Source organism: Otolemur garnettii, unplaced genomic scaffold, assembly GCF_000181295.1.
Source record: "Otolemur garnettii isolate 467f Iridium unplaced genomic scaffold, OtoGar3 scaffold00005, whole genome shotgun sequence".
Classification (NCBI taxonomy): Eukaryota; Metazoa; Chordata; class Mammalia; order Primates; family Galagidae; genus Otolemur; species Otolemur garnettii.
Genome location: NW_003852400.1, coordinates 10519439 through 10536307, shown reverse-complemented (window position 1 = coordinate 10536307; position 16869 = coordinate 10519439). Strand labels below are relative to the sequence as shown.

The following is a 16869-nucleotide window of genomic DNA, read 5'->3' as shown; positions in this document are numbered from 1 at the left end:
TTATTCATAGTTAATACAATTATGGATATGAAGCAATTAAACATCGGCTCACTTCAGGATAAAGTAAAACTAATTGATAAACTGGATTCTTCATGCATGGAACAAGAACAACACAATCTTGCTATTGAGATGACTCTATGTGCAGGTGAATAACAATATTAGACACTAAGATCGTTTTCGATTACAAGATTTTGCTTCTCTGACTCTTAAAAATCCTTCGCAAAAGAAGCAAAAAATGACAATTTCTTGTGACAACACCACACTGTTCAATAGCAAACTCTACAGTAGAGAATTTTTTGGAGGCAGTGAAAAAATTATTTGAAATGATAAACTCATTTTAAGTCACATGTAAAACATCTGTAATAAAGTTTGTGTTAGCTATTATTTCATATGTTTAATTTAACCTTTAACAATTTATAATTTTCAAAAATAGTTTTAATTCCTTCTGAAGTACAGTCATGATGAGTCCTGATGGAGTTACTATTCTTTTCTCATCTATTTCCAGCAGCTCACCTAGTAGACTAAGAACTCAGCGAATGAAAGTTGAATTTCTCCTACATCTGTTTTTGTATTAATTCTTCTGCATCCTTTTCTGTAAGGATCAAATTCTTTCATACTCTTCCATTACTCCCCAGGCTCCGCTCCTCTAAAGCTTTATCCAGACTTACTATATTCACTGGGTACCTAATCTTTTAAAATAATTTTGTTCTTCTGTGCTTTTAATTTCATAAAATTTCCATCTTTCCAGTATTTGTTTGCTTTCAATATAAGATTATAATAAACTAATTTACAGTAAATTTAGTGCCAAGGAAACACCTCATGGTGATTATTTTTCTGGATATTTCTATTTAACAGCATGTCTGGGACAAGTAATACATATTTAGGCCAGATTGAATCTCAGATGGAGAAATTTAGACTATTGTCAACCACACAGGGAAGAATTTAAGCACAAATGTAGCCTGCTAAGTCTTTCAGGAGTCCCACCCATGAGTCTCTATTACTTTGCTTCCTCATTAAATAATCAAATTTATACTTTCTTATATGTTAAATGAGAACAGAATACTGCAAGCAAAACACTCCTTTCATAGTGGTGAAATTGTTTGATTCATTGAAACTTAATTTTCTTTACGGGTTACTTAGAAGACATTGTACCAAATTCCCCTGATGATGCTTTTTAATATTATATTACCAAATTTCTTTAGACAGACTCATGCAGCAACAAATTCTTTGACATTCCATCAGCCAAACAAGTAAAATATGCCTTAACTGTGATGATCATATTATTTTGTATAAAATCCTATCTCACCCACCAGATCTCACTTTCTCCCTTTTGCCATATCCTGCTTTGCTTTCTACCATTTTTACAAATCCATCTGATCCAAACCAACATTTTCTTAGTATAATTTAGACCAAAAATTTTCTTATTTTTCTTTATTTTCTTCCATTAGGCCGGGCTAAAGACTGAATGTTTATGTATCCCCAGCCCCCCAAATCCCTATGTTGAAACCTAATTCCTAATGGAAGGTGATTAGGTCATGAGGGCAGAGCCCCCACAGATGTGATTAGTACTCTTATACAAGAGACCCCAAAGAGCTCTCTCACCTCTTCTGGGACTCTGGGATAAGATAGCTATCCATGAACCAGAAAGTCGACCCTCACCAGATACTGAATCTCTTAGTGCCTTGATCTTGGACTTTCCAGCCTTCAGAACTATGAGAAATAAATGTAAGCCCCTCGTCTGTGGCATTTTTGTTACTGTGGCCCAAACAGAGTAAGAGAATGTTGTGCCTACATTTAGCTTTCAGTTATCTTGTACCTTAAGCAGATCCTAAAACGAAACTCTGCATGTAGAAAGTAGGGGACAAACAGGTATTCATACGTGGGTCTTCTAAAATCGCTTATTATAATTTGCAACCTTGAAAATTGATCAAATGTTATGAAAGAGAAAAGTTTATGGAGACTAAATCTTATATGGTTCATGTTGTTGAGACTTTAGGCTTTTACTATAAACTTATGGGAATATTTGACATCATTATCTCCATTCTATAGAAGAACAAAGTATGGCTTAGAGGTTATGTGTGATAAGTAGAAGAGACACATAGCATTCAGATCTGTTTATAAATCCACAGTGCCTCCCTCTTGGGTATATTATACTTATCATTTAGGTTTAGATAGATACTCTTTAGCTGTTAGATTGTTACCAGATTCCTGAGATAGAGGATCTTGATCCCAGAAATCCTCTGTTGTTTTTATTTTGCCCTAACAAGTTCCATCTGTGTTAACCTAGCCTGAGCAGAAAAATCTTGAATAACAATAAACTTATAAAAGTAAGTTTACCTAAACAAATTTCTTTGACGCTCCCCCTGCCCGTGTTAATGGTTTTGTACTTTTGTCAAGTGTGGGATATTTCTGAGCTTCCTGTGGGCTGTTCGTGCTCCCATAATGCCAAGGACAAGAAATATCCTGCAACCTCCACTTTGCTTCACTCTATAACACACATCAAAGTATCACTGCCTGGGATTTAACTCCCTTACAGAGATTCTGGTGAAATAACCGTTAGGAGTTTCTGTCAAGAGTCCTTGGGATCTCGGTAAAAGATAATTAGGTTCATATTTAAGAAGTTTCACTCAGAATTTACCTGTTCCATCTCCCTCAAACCTGCCCATTACTTTGAGGCAGATGTGTTTGCTTCTATTTCCCCTTTCTTCAGGATAAATTATTTTCTTGAAAGTGCTGAGATACCTTGGTATATAAATCCCCTGCAGGAACGTATGTCCTTCCAAACTTCTCAATAGTGAATATAGACTTCAAACTATAGATCAAACTAAGCATCATTCTTCCCCTCCACTTACCTTTAAATCATAGCTGTCGCAGATTTCTCTAGGAGTAAGAGTTAATGAAGTTACTAAGGAAACAACTCTACCCTCACCATGCATTTTATGTCTTTTTTTTTAAAAATCAGACTTTCTGTTCCATGTTGATATTCCTTCTCATTAATGGTAACATTGCTATTCGTGAGTTACCTGGGATGGCTACTGCTATATAGCAGTTAGCTGAGATGTGGGGAAACTTTTCATGTTGGAAAGCTGCATTAATTAGGTTATAATCAAATAAATCCACATTCAATAAACTTTAATAAGATATACTTAAGAATTTATATTATTTTGTAAAAATCTTATGTACTTAATAATTTCAAACAATGAAAACTTAATTTTTAAGATGAACCTTTTAATGACTTTGTTGTGTCTGCTTTTCATTGGAATATTTGAATATTTGGTTGCAGTATGAAGTGCCTCTGATTTACTTGATCCTGTAGATGGGATCACTTGTGTGTTTAAGTACATCTTGATTTGGGTTAGGTAGGAGAATATAGACTGGTGGCAATAAGTGGTTGAAGGGCAAGAAAGCATTTTTAGGACATGTTGCCAAAGGTATGGAAATTCTACTGCATTTTTCCATATTTCAGTTGGCTCTGAACATCACATAATTACTTTAAACTGTAATCCACTGAAAGCTCAACCAATTTCATCTGTAGTTCTTTAGGTGCCTTGATGATGTAAATTAGGTGTGGCTGAAATGCTAATTTGAATGTGAGGTCCTGATCCTCCAAATCAGTGAGCCTTTCATTGTATTCTCTGATTAATAGATTTGTGACAGCTGTGTATTCTTCACATGATTTGAATACATCATCCTGCTGACCAATGTCCTTGCACAGGAGAAAATATCCAAAATTTGTTTTTGAAGAAGGGCTTTTTTTAATAGCTTTTTTTTTTTAATGCTTGAATTTTTTTTGCCATACATCTTATATAAACTAAGTTTTACCTTGCAAAGAAATAGTCAAGATGTTTTGATTTGACATGGTGTCACACAGATATACTGCTTCCTGTAGAAATCTTCTTTCAATAATTCACATTACTGATTCTGTTCTTCATAACAATATCTGTTCTCATGGAGGTATAATACTGGTTAATACACTCTCTGTGATAACCAACATGCTTCTGAAAGATATGGCAAATCCACATTGAATACTTCATTATTCAACATTAGCAAATCAGGAAACAGAAAATGCTGTGTTTCATGTGCACAAATATGGTTAACAATATGTATAACTTATTGCAAAATATCATTTAAATAGTGAGTTTAGCACAGAGATTTTGCTGATGCAGGATACAATGAAAACAAATCAGAGTATCTGGATCTTATAACTTGTTATTAACTACGCAGTATATCTGTCCTGTTTTGCTGTCATGGAAGGTATCTATTTTCTGTATTTGCAAGAGTGCCCAAACCAAATAACTCTTTATAGCAATGAAAATGTTCTGTCATGACCCCAGTGATGTAAAAATCCTGTGCCAAGTCAGTAGATTGGTCATTTCATCCAAAGTAATTTTATTTCATAATACTTTTGAAGTATAGTATAAAATTGTTCCATTAAGCGGAAGGCTAATTCATGCTGCTGATTGGTTGTGGCTCTCCCTGAAAGAGGGAGTTATTTGTACTTTGAAACATTGTCAGAGTTGAGCATCTTACAACTTTGACAATTTATTCTTTAGCAATTTCTACATCACTGAGTAGCTTTTCTTTTTTCCTAAGTATATAAGACACTTTCTAAGTTGTTTCAGTGGTGTTATTTTCAGATCTAATTACTATTTGAAAGAAATGTCTTTGCTTTTACTTTTCATCTTTTAATTTCGTCTTTATTAGAGACTTTCCTTTGTTCCTCTCCTCCTCCCTCCCTCCCTCACTCTCTCCCTTCCTTCCTCTGTCTCTCCCTCCCTTCCTTCTTCTCTCCCATCTTTCCCCCTTATTCCCTCCCTCCTGAAGAGTCTCACTCTGTTGCCCTGGGGTTGAATGCCATGGCATAATAACTCACAACAGCTTCAAACTCTTGGGTTGAAGTGATCGTTATCCCACAGCTTCCCAAGTAGCTAGGACCACAGACTCCCACTACAGTGCCCTGCTAATTTTTCTAGTTTTAGTAGAGATAGAGTCTTGCTTTTGCTCAGGCTGGTCTTGAACTCCTGATCCCAAGCAATCCACCAGTCTCTAGCTTATAAAAGTGTTAGGATTACAGGCATGAGCCGCCATGCCTAGCCACATCTTTCATTTCTATAGTACAATCTGCCATACCTCTCCCTCCAATTTAAAATATTTGTGGTCCTTTTGAGTGTTATTATGCTGATGAACATTGAATTTCTTTAATGTTGCTATTGCAGTATCACAAAACAAGAAAGAAACAAGATAATATTGTAATTCCCAATCCTTATTAAAAAATCTGTTTTATTTATTCATTGTTCTCTTGGTCTTCTTTGACATAGTCTGTTAAGCCAGACAGCACTAAGTAATACTGTGCAACTATTCACACGTTTCAGTTCAAACAGAAACACAGTACACTGCTGTCAAAGCTGGTAACAGACTGTAGACCCCATAAACTCTGGCCAGCCAGCCTCATGTGGTAGTGGCACCAGACAGGTTGGATAAGTTGAAAGTAAATTATGAGGGCTGAGCATGGTGGCTCACTCCTGTAATCCTAGTGCTCTAGGAGGCCAAGGTGGGTGAATTGCCTGAGTTCACTGGCTTGAGACCAGCCTAAGCAAGAGCTAGACCCCATCTCTAAAAATGGGCAGGCATTGTGGTGGATGCCTGTAATCCCAGCTATGTGGGAGGCTGAGGTAAAAGAATCACTTGAGAGCAGGAGTTTGAAGTTGCTGTGAGCTATGACTTGACACCGTGGCACTCAATTGAGTGCAACAAAGTAAGACTCTGTCTCAAAAAACAAACAGAAACTCCCCTAAATTATGAGTTATGACCATAGGAGCCCTTAGTTTAGCTTTTGTGGCTTACTAATAGTCTAATTATGCTGGTCAATCTGGGAAGATTATTTCATTAACAATTATTTTATTCTTTGGTGTTTTAAAATACATTCATTTAAAAAAGAAAACAAAATGGAAAGATGAACAAAAATGTATTAATTAAAATACAAATATTCTGTAAAATTTGGATTTATCTGCAAGGTTGCATTTAAAGTGATAGAAGGGCACATGTGGCCTTAAGGTCTGTTTTCCCACTCCTGAACTTGGCCTTCTCATGTGGCCTAAAGTTTCAGCCCAGGCTGGTGTAGCCAAGTGGTGGGTGGCGGCGTGCAGTGGGAGGGAAGAAAAAAGTAATCAGACATAGAAGGACATGACCAATTTAGAAAATAAATAGAAAATAAAGAAAGGCTTAGGGGGGCTTTTTCTCACATCATGTCACATGTCACGTATATGTAATTAGAAGGATTTCTTCCTGTTTCTACTTTGTCTTCCACTTACGTGATATTTGGAGCAAGTTGTACAACTTCTTTGGTTGGGTCAAGTCCAGGAGCTCTGGAATGAATAGACTGTATTCAAATTCAGCTTCACCACATCATTGCTGGGAGTTTAGGGGAACTTCAGCTCTCTATTATCTGTTTGTTTACTCATCTGTAAAATGGAACTAATGATTGTGTCTGCTAGGCTTGTAGTATTGATAGATGAGATCATTTCTGTAAAGTGCTTAGTGAGTAAGTACTCGAAACATGCCAGCTCTTACTTTTACTTATATCTCATTATGTTGGTCAAGTAAGATACCATATGTAAAAAAATTCATAAACTGTAAAGAGCTACACACTTTTAGCTATCATTATTCTTAGTACATATAATATGCTTTGCATGATAAACATACACTTTTAATTTTTCTTGAAAAAGGCTGGGATGGCGTCTGTGGCTCAAAAAGGTAGGGCACTGGTCCCATATGCCGGAGGTGGTGGCTTCAAACCCAGCCCCCCAAGAAACTGTAAAAAAAAAAAGAAAGAAAGAAAAAGGAGAAAAGCCTTCTTGAACTTTACACTTGGGAGCCAAGGGCTTAAAATCTTGTCACTACTTAGAAGCCTTATATCTAAGACATGTGAGCAGAAAATTATAAGATAATAGTATGACAATTATTAAAAGAATCTTTGATAATGTCAATTACTGGAAGCTTTTACTAAAATAATTAAAACTCATTTGAGAACAAGAGAAATAATAGTATTGCTCAAGTTAAAAAAAAAAGCTAAAGAGCTACTGAATAATTTATAGCATTTTAAGAAATATGTTCTGTAGAAAAAGGGAAAACAAGAACAGCATATTTTTTCTGATTAGTAGAGGATGATATTTCTGACATTGAAAAAAAACATAGCAAATTGAGTATTTTACAAATTTGGCTGATTCACACATCATAGCGATTTTTCAACTCCTAGGAGGAAAGACTATACAAGTCAGGGGGTCATATAATATACACTTTGCCATCATAAAGATACATGCACCTCCTCCCCACGCATTAGTGATTAAAAGAAAAAAGGGGGAAAAACGTGTTTCCATAGCAACTGCAGCAAAACAGAAAATTTGCCTACTAACACTTTTTTTAAGGCAGCCAACTCGCTGAATTGGTAGTCCATGTGAGTTAATTAAAGCAAAGGGAAATTATTGAAAAGTAAAAAAGAAATTAAGATAACAAGGCAGGAATGATAAATAGTTGATGGCCAGTCATGGAGTAGCACGAGGTAAGTGGAAAAAAATCCCTTTGATATAAGGAGAGTCAGAGGGTGAGTGACGGGAGAGGAGAGCTAGAGATGATGAATTATTATTGTAGAATTAAAAGCCCAGTAGGTGGCCAAGCAAATCCAATCTGATCTGTAATGTATTAGATCACAGTGATAGACACCAGTCTGAATATGCCTTCCATAAAGTCAAAGAACACTTTCTTTCTTTTGTTTCTTCTTGATTCATGATAGCTAATGTCGACTGAGATGTCAGGGCTCTGTTTGTTTTGCAAAAATCTCATTTAATCCCTAAAAATTTCTATGAAAGGAGTCCTAATGTCTCTGTCTTACAGATGAAGAACTAGAAGTCAGAGAAATTAAATATCCTTCCCCATATTCTGCCAGTTGACTTGGAAAGTTAATGATTTAATTTGTTTTAAAACTCCTAAATTACGAAAAGAGAAATATAGTGATAAACACTTTAGGGATTATAAAATGTTGAACCATTTATATGAGAAAATGAATGAATCTGTGGTTGAAACTGCAATGGGGTTTCCCTTTAGGGCCAGTCACTCATTACACAAAGATCTAATTATTGAGACAAGGAGGATTGCCAAGGAAGAAAGAAATTTTTAATTCCATGGGTTTCTTTTGGGGAGAATGGGAGAAGATGCTGCAATTTCAACTCTGAGACTAAGAATCGGGGGCTTCTGAGGAATGGCCAAGTGCCTTTCCTTTGGGCAGGGGGTGGGAGATGGTGAGGTTTGGCATCAGGAAGTTAGCCACGGACCCTCGAATCTCAACTCCTTTGTCTTGTGGTAAATCTGTCCTTTCAGGCAGGGTGTAGTGGCTCATGGGTATCAAACCAGCACTTTGGGAGGCTGTGTTGGGAGGATCACTTGAGTCCATGAATTCAAGTCTCTCTTTTCTGGGAAACAATTTGAAGGGTCAAGTAGTTATTTAATTGTTAAGGAAGGGGATTTTAAATAAACGTGTAAGAGTTCTAAGAGCCATTTTAATGCATTATGTATGACATAAATAATTTAAGTTAGTTTTCAAGATAGATTGCAAAATAAATTTTGTAGACTGATTATCTCAATTATCACTTTTTTTCCCACTTTGGTTTCATAAATACATATGTAAATTCATATGTATGTATATGAAATAAAAGATAAATGATACAATATGTGTTTTGATGTGTATGTATGAATTTTTATATCCTTGCTTCAAGTCATGGTCTTTGAAGACAGTTGGGTCTTTTAGATTCTCTTTCTGTTCCTTAAAAAGAAAAAAGTAAAAAAACAATTAAAAAATAATTTTTACAAGTACTCTTTAATCTCTTATATTGCATCCTTTTGTTAATTATGTCAATTTGGATTATGTTCAATTAAATAGTGTTTTTGGTGTTTTCATAGACTCATAATGAGTCCCACATAAACACTGATAGATTTCTAGATTCATGCAAAGGCCTCATACAAAGCATCTAACAGTGAGAAGTGGCTTCTTAACATCATTCTTCATGTTTTTAAAATGGCCTGGTTCCTACAGAGACTTGATCATATGAGTGTAGCAATTTTCTTCTTTCTGCCCATTCATGCTTTAGGCTTCACTTGGCAAACAACATAAAAAAATAAATTGAAACCCTGAAGCCTACACAAATTCCTGCAAATTGTTAAGTAGAAGGCTCACAGGATAAACAAATTTAAGCTATTATCTTCTGTCTAAGAAAGGAAAGAAAGAAGGAAGGAAAGAGAGAATTACAAAAGTTATAAATATGAAGCATTGTGTTAAATATTTCAAAGAAACTTTCCCTATTAAAGTTAATTGTCTCAAAGTTCATCAAACTACAGTAATCCCTAAACGTAAGAGTAAATTATGGTTAAATTTCTGAATTGTTATTAATCCAGTGACTTCTATCATATCTGTTCATCTCCACCTGATTTACCAGGTTTTTAAATCAAAAATAGAGGCTTAGGACAAATAATTTGTAGTTGTTTCATTTCACATAGCTGTAGGAGCTTGTTTTGAAGCTAATTTAACACCATTCCTTGAGTAGTGCCATGAATTTTTATTTCAGAGCTATACTTTTGAAACATTAGTGTACATTGGAATCACATATTAAACCATACATTGCAAGGGCCCACTCGAAGAGTTTCTTGTTCAGTAGACATGGGTGAGATTTGAGAATTTACATGTCTAATAAGTTACTATATGATCCTTCCCCGGTTGGTCTGGGTACACTTTGAGTAGTAAAAAGTAAAGTTATGGTAGAGACACCATAACTCTTCAGGTCCAGAGTGCACAATCAGTGAACTGCTGAAGACAAAATAAAGATAGCTTCAGTTACATGAGGGGGAGAGTTGGAAGAGGTGGATCAGTGAATATGTTCATAGAAACGGATTCAACTAGATAAGATACATGTCATCAATTTGTTTAATATAGTTATTGCTTTGGTATCCATTCTTATTCCTGTTATAAATTATTTCATACCCAGTCATAGCCATCACCTCTGGACAGTTAAAACTCCCCCCAACCCTGTGCATGGCCCATTTGTTCCTGATCTTACTGACCCAGATCTCAACATATCCCACAGTAAAACCTAATGTTCAACATCAGAGTCATGTAAATAAATTCCCCCCTTCTGGTTTTTTCCTTCAAACTAATCATCCATGGACTTTAATAAAGGCATAGTCCCACAGACCTTCTATCTTTCTCTGTTTCTCTCCCTTCCCACCCCCGATTGGTTGGGCTCTGGGTCACCTCAGCCTGACTTCCTGTTGGCCTCATGTTGGCCCCAGTAAGCACTTGGGGATCTGTAAGTAATACGTTTCTTCTGTTCATCCATTTTTGTTTCTCCTCCTCTTTGTGTCTTATCTGACCATCAAGACTAATCTCTCTTCACTCTCATTCCTTCATGAGGGCTCTTCAATGAGTGGCTATCTTGGTTTATAGTCACTCTCAAGAGTGAAATTGTAAGGCAAAATTAGATAACAAAAAGCTATAATAAAAAATCACAACTCAGTGTGTCAAGAAATGTAAAGAGTATTGAGAATTAAAGGAGAATTTACCCTATTTGTACAGTAGTGAGGTAAATGACCACAATTTCATAGATGCAGGAAACTCTCTGAGTTAGACACAATGTATTTTATGCCTCACAGCATAGTAGACAACATAAGCTTTGTACACACACCACTTCCCCTGACCCTGCAGCCCAGAGTGAGTGAAGCTGAATTGCACAAGTGGCTATGGCCTTGAACTTGGGAAACACCAATCTTTTTTTTTTTTTTTTTAGACAGAGCCTCAAGCTGTCCCCCTGGGTAGAGTGCCGTGGCATTACAGCTCACAGCAACCTCAACTCCTGGGCTCAAGCGAGTCTCCTGCCTCAGCCTCCCAAGTAGCTGGGACCACAGGCGCCCGCCACAACGCCCGGCTATTTTTTGGTTGCAGCCGTCATTGTTGTTTGGCGGGTCCGGGCTGGGGATTCGAACCCGCCACCTTAGGTGTACGTGGCTGGCGCCTTAGCCAGTTGAGCTATAGGCGCCGAGCCGGAAACACCAATCTTTAAAAGGGCCCTGCCAGCAAACTTGGTTAACTTCAAGGATTACTTTTGTTTTTTTGGGTAACACACAAATCTGTCCTCCGTTCTCTGAAAGGAGACGATCTTTCATTATTCCATGGCTATTTGCTCAAAAAACATTCTTGAAAACTGTATTCTCTCTGCCTCTGTTCACATGACATACAGAAACATGAGGGGCCCAAGGTCAATTGTCTTCCAATATGTTGATTGAAATTGGAATTAATTCAGAGCGAACACTCACACCAATTCCGAAGTTTGCAGTTTCAGGAAATTACACCTTATTTCATTACTTTATTAAAGAAACAATTTAAGATGACTACTTTCTCTCTTACAAAGTGTATGTAATATTTTTGGTGATAATATAAGACTTTTAAGATTTCATTTATTAACTTTATAACGTAAGAATCTCTTAACTTCTCTACTTCAGTCTTTAATATGTCGATAGCTTTTGTTTACTGAAACAAACATCCTGTTTAACTCTTAAAATTAGACATACATAAACTGTTATAATCCTTGTTTTATAGTAGAGAAATTGAAGGAAAAGTTATTAATTTAACATACTACTGGTCACATACCTGTAAAGTGGAGCACTCTTTTCACTATGTTATGCTTTCTTAGTCACAGGAGTAAAAAGGAGTTGCAAGATGTGTAAAGGAGAGGTCACACAGTGACATAAAACAAGCCAGAGTTTGGTGTTTGCCTTATTCGTAGGGAATTCATTGGTAAGCATAGTGTTTGAAGGCCTTTGGCATTAGCATGACACTCAACAGAGTTCACTTCCCGCCTGAAGAGGTACTGATTGTGTTCCCTGAGTACATAATGTCTACATGTAAAGAGTTTAATCTTGTACCTTAATTTTGTGGAATTTCAGAGTAGATTATCAGTGGGACTATGAACTAGCTTTAGTAACTGCCCTATTTCTTGTTAGTTTGTTTTCTTTTTCTCTCTTCACTGTCTAAATCAATCCCTCCTTCATACTGACTTTTTCCTGGGTTTCTGAATCTGCAGTGGTATTCAGCATTAAAGAATAAAGGAAACTGATTATAGATTAATTCTAGAATCCTATAGAAAAAGCCTGGATCTTTTCTAGATTCTTAGCCAAATTCTATTAATTTTTAAGGGCCAAGTAGTGTTGAGATAATCTAGCGATTTTTATGAATTAGGTGGTGATATACAGGGTGGCCATAAAGTTTATGTGAAATTTAAAACAGGGTGAAATTTAAAGTTGCACATGTACTTTATGGCCACCCTGTGTTAAGCTAATATGATGCTTATCATGTAGAAGATAACCTATTTGGACAGAAAGGCCCAGAGTCTTTATTCACGATGATTTAGTGAATGTATTTATTTATAAATCTTGATGCAACCTTGAAATTACTTGGAAATGATTATTTTCTACCCTGCTGCCTGCCACACGTTGGGTAAGATATTGGAACTGAAAAGTTGTGAACGAACTGCTTTCTGTGCTGAATGTATTCGTATTTAGTCATTTAGAGAAAGAGAGAATTGAGCCTAGCCTGATGTGCGTCATGGTAGTATAAGGTTATGGTACTAGTCAAGGGCGGTTTGCTACTTTTGTGGCCTTCTGTCAAATTATATTTCTGTGTTTCACAAAGAGTAAATCCATATGTCTAATATCTCTAAAATATTACTCTCAAGAGGAGCGTTTTCAAGCTTTTGCCCAAGGAAATGGTGCACCATCTTAAACTTGTGGATTTCCAGGAATGACAGCAAGTTTGGAATCAGAATCTTCGGTGTTATATGTTGGAAGATGCAGTAAAGAACCAGGCCAAGCAGAGTTAATAGCAGAGATTTATTAAGAGCATCTGTAAGTAGATGAGCTGGCAGTGGGAAATGGGACAGGGCTGAGTTAGAGTAAGGGGCCTCTTTTAAAGCGCTGCAGGGTGTGATGCATGGTGTCTGTCGCTTAGGAGGTGGCGGGCAGGCGTGCTGTGACAGAGATCAAAGGTCATCTGCGAGGGCCCATGTAAAAGGTCGAGAGTTATCTGCTAGAAGTCTTCTGTAATCTGGAAGGAATGTTTAAGAGAACCAAAAAAGCAAGGAGAGTTCTATTCTTCATTTAATGAATATCCAACTCACCAGAGCCAGAGAACAACTACCATTTGGATATTGGTAGTTGGAATCCAGTTTTGTAAACAAAGCTCAGTGGGGGATTATTTGCAGGTAGGAAATGTAAAGCTGATGTGCAAATTATATTCAGCTGAAGAAAATCTTATTTTATTATTTTGTGCTATAGAGCCAAAAAAAGAAAAAGAGAAAGAAAGAAAAGAAATGGTCTAGTAATTACCAGTTGTGTATTATTTATTTTCACTCCTACTAACAGAAGTTTTGCTGTTTTTAGCAGATGATATCTCCTTTACCCTGGCTTCTGTATTCCAAGAGTTTGCCAATTTATTTAAAGCTAATTACATCTCTGAAGATTAGACTTGAAGCTTTGTGGTTAATTTTAAAGCATTTCCTGAATATAGAAGATCCAGGCTTAAATCTATACAACACGATCCAGAAGCCATGATCCAAGAATTTTATATTTCGCTTGGCTGCAAATAGAAAAATAAATGATGACTGGCTAGATTTCAGCAAGTTTTATTTATGTGTTTTGCATATATTATACTCCCTTAAAGCTTATGCTAGAAAGAAAAATGTTTGTATTATGAGATTTTTATTTCACGTTATCTGGCATGAAATCATTTGTAAGAAAATGATAGCTATCAAAAAAAAATCTGTATTCTTACATTGCACCTTAATACTGCAATAAGATTTATATTTGTTTGGGCTTTATATAATTCCAAATTAATGTTTTACTATCTTGATAATTTTCTTATGTTATAATTCTAGTATTTGTAGAAATGTGAAGATATTTATATAGATGCTAATAATTAGACACACTTTATCTGTATCTGATTGATCTATTTATAAGTTCAACCAAAGTCAATGTTAAATGTTAGGGAGCCTGTTTTGTTTGTCTTGAGAAACAACCCAAGAAGACAAAACTCCGTTTTCTCTCCTCCATAAACTTAAGAAGATGGACTAGCACTAAGCTATTTTAACAGGATTTGTTAGGATTTCTCAATATTGGAATATATTTTCCCAAATTAAATTTGATCATATTTAAAATTTTTTTGTGTATTGGAGTCAGTTTTCATTTGTCCTGCTAGGGGAGAAAATGGAAATTAAAAAAAAAACAAGATAATCATTATGTGTTCATGTTTCATGTCATTAAACAAAAGCAGAAAGAATACAGAAAGATATTTTAGGCAAGCCATAATAAGTAAAATATAAAACCAATATTTAGTCATCTTTGTAACAGTGGACTTGCTAACTCATAGCACCACAGTGGGAGGAGATCGATATGTCTTTGGTGAAGTTGCCTGGCTTAAGTTATGATTTATCATATTTAAGGTTGCTTGAGTAATGCCTGTGAAGAAAGAATGATGGTCTCTTGATGGAGAGAAAGAAATGTAGCTCTGTGTTTACAAATAAGGCCTGTTACACATACTGCTGATAAACATACAATACAGGCATAAATTGTTGGTGCTAAAAAGGGGTGTTAGAAATGACGGCAGCTTTGCTTCCCTAAAGGATTCTGTTGTCTTCCTCCAGGCATTATCTTTACTTTCTAAAACCCTCAGCAAACCATTTCTCATACACTATTGATGCGAATTTGATTGTTTAATCCAAACCATCGCTTGAGAGAGTGATAGATTTCTCAATAGATAAATCATTCTCATTATGAAGCTGGTAGAATTTCTCTTTGCCATTTAACCTGCATCCAAGCTATGAGGAAGAACAATCCACAGTGTTAACATCAGATGACATTTAAATGTTTTTAAAAATCACTCTCCAAATAATGTCCAAAGATACAGCTCCATCGATTACAGTGATTGCTGTGGGCAGGGAACCTGGTCAGCGGCTGTGAATGAGATAAACTTAAAGGTGATTTGTAATACTTTATTTCATATGTAAAAAGTTATAAGGCAAAATTAAAGGTAAATTCTGGATGGTAGGTTCTAGAATATTTGTTTATATGCTTTTTAGAAATTTTAGCAACATCTCCCCTCCCAAAATAAATCAAAACAAACAAAACAAAAAGACCTGTGGCTAAAGCTTGTTATTGGCTAGAGACATTCAGAACGGTTACTATTCTTTTATTGAGCTATTTGCATTCTTGATAAAAGCAGTACTTTAAAAAATATTTTCTCCATGTACGGACTCCACTGAAATAACTGAAAATATATATCGTAACCTTTGAGAACGCATCGGTCAAATCCTGAGGCCAAGGGAGCCTTTTCAAAGTACTGATAATGTTTCTTTCTAGAAACAATATCTTAACATTATTAACATTAACATTATTAAGTATAGTTGATGTGACTCAAACTACTTCTAGCAGTTTCTCTACACATAAAGAATTTCATAGTAAATCCTTATTCACTAGGATATAACAAATTATGAGAAGGTTTTGGTACTATTATCTGGACATATGCGTTCTTATGAATATAAATAAACTTTATTATTTCCCATTCTTTGGTTAAGGTTATTGGATAGAAAAGCCCATTTTACCTTCGAGATAGAGTATGATCGTAAATATTCATGGTGGTATTATGTCGTCCTGTTTGTTGAGGTCTTCTAGACTTCCTATCTGCATAAGAAATGCTGAGCAAATGTCACATCTCACTATCTACCCCCCTCCGTCCTCTCAGGAAATTAGGGAAAAGGCAGAGCACAATGATTTGCTCTCCTTTCTTAGTCCATTTAGGGAAAAATAAAGAAATCTGACATTGAACTCATTTTATCGTCTGCTGTATTAAACTGTGTATCCCCAGAATTGCATGGACTTTGGGGTGACCTTATGGTTCTATAGATAAGAAATTTTCTGCAGGGCAAAATACAGTAAAAACATAGGGACCACTACACTGTTTTCATTTATTTCACTCATATTCACACATTGAAGTAGTTGCCAATAATCATGTTCTAACATAGTCTACCTTAGTGATTTATGTTTGTAAGATTCAAATGGAAATAAAACTTTATTGAGCTTATCATATCCTAGATATCTAGCATACCAAATAGAAAATGTGTATGATAGAAAAATAGCTTAGACGCTGAACACAGTTAAAATCTTTGCCTAAAATTTTATAGTGAGAAGCAGGGCCAGTATCAGAAACCAGATCTGACTTAAAAGGGCATGTTCATTATGCCGCAGATCCATAGTCGATTGTCCCTGTACTTAGGCTTTACTTTTCTTTAGAACAAAGAAGTCTGTTCAATGCCCTATGTGCTATTTTCAGTAGATAATGTTAGACCATACAAATGATCATCCCTATCCTTTCGATAAGTTAAGAATCTTTTGATGAAGATAGGCAAAACTCCTTAGAGTGATAATTAAATTGCCAACATAGTCATCATACAAAAATTCGTTCATTCTTATTGGTGTTAACCATTTGAACATTAATCACCAGCACATATTTCACTTGGATTAATCTATTGTCGATCTCTAGTATACTTCTATCATAAGAAAAATCTTGACATACACTAGTGAAGGAAATTGTTTCGGAAGTTAGTGATATTTGCTTAAATGGTGTCTTTGATCCTTGATATTAAAATAGGAGTACCAACATTACTGGAATCTAACTGAATTGTCATATGATCCCTGACGGTTTTCTGTCAAAGCTATTAAAAGAAAATTCCTTATAATTAAATATTTCAGAAAACTTCTTTTATCTGTAACTGGCAATTA

At 35.6% G+C, this 16869-nt stretch overlaps 1 protein-coding gene across 2 annotated transcripts in view; it reads left to right on the top strand.

The window, feature by feature from the left end:
- Nucleotides 1–16869, top strand: part of CACNA2D1 (calcium voltage-gated channel auxiliary subunit alpha2delta 1) — a 502006-nt gene that overhangs the window by 248214 nt on the left and 236923 nt on the right. The window lies entirely within an intron of this gene.